The 5,000-nt window shown below is 48.3% G+C and overlaps 1 long non-coding RNA gene and 21 other non-coding genes across 23 annotated transcripts in view; 1 reads left to right on the forward strand and 21 right to left on the reverse strand.

Moving 5' to 3' along the window:
- LOC129414203 (5S ribosomal RNA) overlaps positions 1-29 on the reverse strand; it is a 119-nt gene extending 90 nt beyond the window's left edge. Inside the window, exon 1 of the ribosomal RNA XR_008634284.1 lies at positions 1-29. This exon is cut by the window's left edge and continues 90 nt beyond it. This is a non-coding gene — a ribosomal RNA (5S ribosomal RNA).
- The window catches only part of LOC129437069 (uncharacterized), a 363,412-nt gene that overhangs the window by 176,559 nt on the left and 181,853 nt on the right, over positions 1-5,000 (forward strand). The window lies entirely within an intron of this gene.
- On the reverse strand, positions 151-269 carry LOC129415732 (5S ribosomal RNA). The gene has a single exon (XR_008634980.2). It is a non-coding gene; the product is annotated as a 5S ribosomal RNA (ribosomal RNA).
- Positions 399-517, reverse strand: LOC129414197 (5S ribosomal RNA). The gene has a single exon (XR_008634282.1). It is a non-coding gene; the product is annotated as a 5S ribosomal RNA (ribosomal RNA).
- LOC129414193 (5S ribosomal RNA) lies at positions 647-765 on the reverse strand. Its single transcript, XR_008634281.1, has one exon. It is a non-coding gene; the product is annotated as a 5S ribosomal RNA (ribosomal RNA).
- Positions 887-1,005, reverse strand: LOC129414192 (5S ribosomal RNA). Its single transcript, XR_008634280.1, has one exon. It is a non-coding gene; the product is annotated as a 5S ribosomal RNA (ribosomal RNA).
- LOC129414189 (5S ribosomal RNA) lies at positions 1,147-1,265 on the reverse strand. The gene has a single exon (XR_008634279.1). It is a non-coding gene; the product is annotated as a 5S ribosomal RNA (ribosomal RNA).
- LOC129414184 (5S ribosomal RNA) lies at positions 1,407-1,525 on the reverse strand. Its single transcript, XR_008634277.1, has one exon. It is a non-coding gene; the product is annotated as a 5S ribosomal RNA (ribosomal RNA).
- Positions 1,655-1,773, reverse strand: LOC129415668 (5S ribosomal RNA). Its single transcript, XR_008634939.2, has one exon. It is a non-coding gene; the product is annotated as a 5S ribosomal RNA (ribosomal RNA).
- Positions 1,895-2,013, reverse strand: LOC129414172 (5S ribosomal RNA). The gene has a single exon (XR_008634273.1). It is a non-coding gene; the product is annotated as a 5S ribosomal RNA (ribosomal RNA).
- LOC129414164 (5S ribosomal RNA) lies at positions 2,155-2,273 on the reverse strand. The gene has a single exon (XR_008634272.1). It is a non-coding gene; the product is annotated as a 5S ribosomal RNA (ribosomal RNA).
- LOC129414160 (5S ribosomal RNA) lies at positions 2,415-2,533 on the reverse strand. Its single transcript, XR_008634266.1, has one exon. It is a non-coding gene; the product is annotated as a 5S ribosomal RNA (ribosomal RNA).
- LOC129414157 (5S ribosomal RNA) lies at positions 2,663-2,781 on the reverse strand. Its single transcript, XR_012363364.1, has one exon. It is a non-coding gene; the product is annotated as a 5S ribosomal RNA (ribosomal RNA).
- On the reverse strand, positions 2,911-3,029 carry LOC129414153 (5S ribosomal RNA). The gene has a single exon (XR_012363365.1). It is a non-coding gene; the product is annotated as a 5S ribosomal RNA (ribosomal RNA).
- On the reverse strand, positions 3,170-3,288 carry LOC129414146 (5S ribosomal RNA). Its single transcript, XR_012363366.1, has one exon. It is a non-coding gene; the product is annotated as a 5S ribosomal RNA (ribosomal RNA).
- On the reverse strand, positions 3,430-3,548 carry LOC129416942 (5S ribosomal RNA). Its single transcript, XR_012363367.1, has one exon. It is a non-coding gene; the product is annotated as a 5S ribosomal RNA (ribosomal RNA).
- On the reverse strand, positions 3,690-3,808 carry LOC129414139 (5S ribosomal RNA). The gene has a single exon (XR_012363369.1). It is a non-coding gene; the product is annotated as a 5S ribosomal RNA (ribosomal RNA).
- On the reverse strand, positions 3,938-4,056 carry LOC129420094 (5S ribosomal RNA). The gene has a single exon (XR_008636769.1). It is a non-coding gene; the product is annotated as a 5S ribosomal RNA (ribosomal RNA).
- Positions 4,186-4,304, reverse strand: LOC129414128 (5S ribosomal RNA). The gene has a single exon (XR_008634255.1). It is a non-coding gene; the product is annotated as a 5S ribosomal RNA (ribosomal RNA).
- Positions 4,434-4,552, reverse strand: LOC129414120 (5S ribosomal RNA). The gene has a single exon (XR_008634253.1). It is a non-coding gene; the product is annotated as a 5S ribosomal RNA (ribosomal RNA).
- On the reverse strand, positions 4,673-4,791 carry LOC129414115 (5S ribosomal RNA). Its single transcript, XR_008634248.1, has one exon. It is a non-coding gene; the product is annotated as a 5S ribosomal RNA (ribosomal RNA).
- The window catches only part of LOC129414110 (5S ribosomal RNA), a 119-nt gene continuing 39 nt past the window's right edge, over positions 4,921-5,000 (reverse strand). Inside the window, exon 1 of the ribosomal RNA XR_008634245.1 lies at positions 4,921-5,000. This exon is cut by the window's right edge and continues 39 nt beyond it. This is a non-coding gene — a ribosomal RNA (5S ribosomal RNA).

Here is a 5,000-nt window from a genome sequence, read left to right on the forward strand (position 1 = left end):
GGCGTGCTCAGGGTGGTGTGGCCGTAAGCGAGCGCTGACTCGATTCGAGAGCCACTTCAAGACTAATGTGGCAACGCCATGCCATCGGCGAACGCTTACAGAAAGGATGCATTTCTGGAAAAAAATTATATGAATAAATAATTAATTAAATGCTTACAGCACCTGGTATTCCCAGGCGGTCTCCCATCCAAGTACTAACCAGGCCCGACCCTGCTTGGCTTCCGAGATCAGACGAGAGCGGGCGTGCTCAGGGTGGTGTGGCCGTAAGCGAGCGCTGACTCGATTCGAGAGCCACTTCAAGACTAATGTGGCAACGCCATGCCATCGGCGAACGCTTACAGAAAGGATGCATTTCTGGAAAAAAATTATATGAATAAATAATTAAATAATTAATTAAATGCTTACAGCACCTGGTATTCCCAGGCGGTCTCCCATCCAAGTACTAACCAGGCCCGACCCTGCTTGGCTTCCGAGATCAGACGAGAGCGGGCGTGCTCAGGGTGGTGTGGCCGTAAGCGAGCGCTGACTCGATTCGAGAGCCACTTCAAGACTAATGTGGCAACGCCATGCCATCGGCGAACGCTTACAGAAAGGATGCATTTCTGGAAAAAAATTATATGAATAAATAATTAAATAATTAATTAAATGCTTACAGCACCTGGTATTCCCAGGCGGTCTCCCATCCAAGTACTAACCAGGCCCGACCCTGCTTGGCTTCCGAGATCAGACGAGAGCGGGCGTGCTCAGGGTGGTGTGGCCGTAAGCGAGCGCTGACTCGATTCGAGAGCCACTTCAAGACTAATGTGGCAACGCCATGCCATCGGCGAACGCTTACAGAAAGGATGCATTTCTGGAAAAAAATTATATGAATAAATAATTAATTAAATGCTTACAGCACCTGGTATTCCCAGGCGGTCTCCCATCCAAGTACTAACCAGGCCCGACCCTGCTTGGCTTCCGAGATCAGACGAGAGCGGGCGTGCTCAGGGTGGTGTGGCCGTAAGCGAGCGCTGACTCGATTCGAGAGCCACTTCAAGACTAATGTGGCAACGCCATGCCATCGGCGAACGCTTACAGAAAGGATGCATTTCTGGAAAAAAATTATATGAATAAATAATTAAATAATTAATTAAATAAAGAATTAAATGCTTACAGCACCTGGTATTCCCAGGCGGTCTCCCATCCAAGTACTAACCAGGCCCGACCCTGCTTGGCTTCCGAGATCAGACGAGAGCGGGCGTGCTCAGGGTGGTGTGGCCGTAAGCGAGCGCTGACTCGATTCGAGAGCCACTTCAAGACTAATGTGGCAACGCCATGCCATCGGCGAACGCTTACAGAAAGGATGCATTTCTGGAAAAAAATTATATGAATAAATAATTAAATAATTAATTAAATAAAGAATTAAATGCTTACAGCACCTGGTATTCCCAGGCGGTCTCCCATCCAAGTACTAACCAGGCCCGACCCTGCTTGGCTTCCGAGATCAGACGAGAGCGGGCGTGCTCAGGGTGGTGTGGCCGTAAGCGAGCGCTGACTCGATTCGAGAGCCACTTCAAGACTAATGTGGCAACGCCATGCCATCGGCGAACGCTTACAGAAAGGATGCATTTCTGGAAAAAAATTATATGAATAAATAATTAAATAATTAATTAAATGCTTACAGCACCTGGTATTCCCAGGCGGTCTCCCATCCAAGTACTAACCAGGCCCGACCCTGCTTGGCTTCCGAGATCAGACGAGAGCGGGCGTGCTCAGGGTGGTGTGGCCGTAAGCGAGCGCTGACTCGATTCGAGAGCCACTTCAAGACTAATGTGGCAACGCCATGCCATCGGCGAACGCTTACAGAAAGGATGCATTTCTGGAAAAAAATTATATGAATAAATAATTAATTAAATGCTTACAGCACCTGGTATTCCCAGGCGGTCTCCCATCCAAGTACTAACCAGGCCCGACCCTGCTTGGCTTCCGAGATCAGACGAGAGCGGGCGTGCTCAGGGTGGTGTGGCCGTAAGCGAGCGCTGACTCGATTCGAGAGCCACTTCAAGACTAATGTGGCAACGCCATGCCATCGGCGAACGCTTACAGAAAGGATGCATTTCTGGAAAAAAATTATATGAATAAATAATTAAATAATTAATTAAATAAAGAATTAAATGCTTACAGCACCTGGTATTCCCAGGCGGTCTCCCATCCAAGTACTAACCAGGCCCGACCCTGCTTGGCTTCCGAGATCAGACGAGAGCGGGCGTGCTCAGGGTGGTGTGGCCGTAAGCGAGCGCTGACTCGATTCGAGAGCCACTTCAAGACTAATGTGGCAACGCCATGCCATCGGCGAACGCTTACAGAAAGGATGCATTTCTGGAAAAAAATTATATGAATAAATAATTAAATAATTAATTAAATAAAGAATTAAATGCTTACAGCACCTGGTATTCCCAGGCGGTCTCCCATCCAAGTACTAACCAGGCCCGACCCTGCTTGGCTTCCGAGATCAGACGAGAGCGGGCGTGCTCAGGGTGGTGTGGCCGTAAGCGAGCGTTGACTCGATTCGAGAGCCACTTCAAGACTAATGTGGCAACGCCATGCCATCGGCGAACGCTTACAGAAAGGATGCATTTCTGGAAAAAAATTATATGAATAAATAATTAAATAATTAATTAAATGCTTACAGCACCTGGTATTCCCAGGCGGTCTCCCATCCAAGTACTAACCAGGCCCGACCCTGCTTGGCTTCCGAGATCAGACGAGAGCGGGCGTGCTCAGGGTGGTGTGGCCGTAAGCGAGCGCTGACTCGATTCGAGAGCCACTTCAAGACTAATGTGGCAACGCCATGCCATCGGCGAACGCTTACAGAAAGGATGCATTTCTGGAAAAAAATTATATGAATAAATAATTAAATAATTAATTAAATGCTTACAGCACCTGGTATTCCCAGGCGGTCTCCCATCCAAGTACTAACCAGGCCCGACCCTGCTTGGCTTCCGAGATCAGACGAGAGCGGGCGTGCTCAGGGTGGTGTGGCCGTAAGCGAGCGCTGACTCGATTCGAGAGCCACTTCAAGACTAATGTGGCAACGCCATGCCATCGGCGAACGCTTACAGAAAGGATGCATTTCTGGAAAAAATTATATGAATAAATAATTAAATAATTAATTAAATAAAGAATTAAATGCTTACAGCACCTGGTATTCCCAGGCGGTCTCCCATCCAAGTACTAACCAGGCCCGACCCTGCTTGGCTTCCGAGATCAGACGAGAGCGGGCGTGCTCAGGGTGGTGTGGCCGTAAGCGAGCGCTGACTCGATTCGAGAGCCACTTCAAGACTAATGTGGCAACGCCATGCCATCGGCGAACGCTTACAGAAAGGATGCATTTCTGGAAAAAAATTATATGAATAAATAATTAAATAATTAATTAAATAAAGAATTAAATGCTTACAGCACCTGGTATTCCCAGGCGGTCTCCCATCCAAGTACTAACCAGGCCCGACCCTGCTTGGCTTCCGAGATCAGACGAGAGCGGGCGTGCTCAGGGTGGTGTGGCCGTAAGCGAGCGCTGACTCGATTCGAGAGCCACTTCAAGACTAATGTGGCAACGCCATGCCATCGGCGAACGCTTACAGAAAGGATGCATTTCTGGAAAAAAATTATATGAATAAATAATTAAATAATTAATTAAATAAAGAATTAAATGCTTACAGCACCTGGTATTCCCAGGCGGTCTCCCATCCAAGTACTAACCAGGCCCGACCCTGCTTGGCTTCCGAGATCAGACGAGAGCGGGCGTGCTCAGGGTGGTGTGGCCGTAAGCGAGCGCTGACTCGATTCGAGAGCCACTTCAAGACTAATGTGGCAACGCCATGCCATCGGCGAACGCTTACAGAAAGGATGCATTTCTGGAAAAAAATTATATGAATAAATAATTAAATAATTAATTAAATGCTTACAGCACCTGGTATTCCCAGGCGGTCTCCCATCCAAGTACTAACCAGGCCCGACCCTGCTTGGCTTCCGAGATCAGACGAGAGCGGGCGTGCTCAGGGTGGTGTGGCCGTAAGCGAGCGCTGACTCGATTCGAGAGCCACTTCAAGACTAATGTGGCAACGCCATGCCATCGGCGAACGCTTACAGAAAGGATGCATTTCTGGAAAAAAATTATATGAATAAATAATTAAATAATTAATTAAATGCTTACAGCACCTGGTATTCCCAGGCGGTCTCCCATCCAAGTACTAACCAGGCCCGACCCTGCTTGGCTTCCGAGATCAGACGAGAGCGGGCGTGCTCAGGGTGGTGTGGCCGTAAGCGAGCGCTGACTCGATTCGAGAGCCACTTCAAGACTAATGTGGCAACGCCATGCCATCGGCAAACGCTTACAGAAAGGATGCATTTCTGGAAAAAAATTATATGAATAAATAATTAAATAATTAATTAAATGCTTACAGCACCTGGTATTCCCAGGCGGTCTCCCATCCAAGTACTAACCAGGCCCGACCCTGCTTGGCTTCCGAGATCAGACGAGAGCGGGCGTGCTCAGGGTGGTGTGGCCGTAAGCGAGCGCTGACTCGATTCGAGAGCCACTTCAAGACTAATGTGGCAACGCCATGCCATCGGCGAACGCTTACAGAAAGGATGCATTTCTGGAAAAAATTATATGAATAAATAATTAATTAAATGCTTACAGCACCTGGTATTCCCAGGCGGTCTCCCATCCAAGTACTAACCAGGCCCGACCCTGCTTGGCTTCCGAGATCAGACGAGAGCGGGCGTGCTCAGGGTGGTGTGGCCGTAAGCGAGCGCTGACTCGATTCGAGAGCCACTTCAAGACTAATGTGGCAACGCCATGCCATCGGCGAACGCTTACAGAAAGGATGCATTTCTGTAAAAAAATTATATGAATAAATAATTAAATAATTAATTAAATGCTTACAGCACCTGGTATTCCCAGGCGGTCTCCCATCCAAGTACTAACCAGGCCCGACCCTGCTTGGCTTCCGAGATCA

Source organism: Misgurnus anguillicaudatus, chromosome 21 (assembly GCF_027580225.2).
Source record: "Misgurnus anguillicaudatus chromosome 21, ASM2758022v2, whole genome shotgun sequence".
In the NCBI taxonomy this organism is placed as follows: domain Eukaryota; kingdom Metazoa; phylum Chordata; class Actinopteri; order Cypriniformes; family Cobitidae; genus Misgurnus; species Misgurnus anguillicaudatus.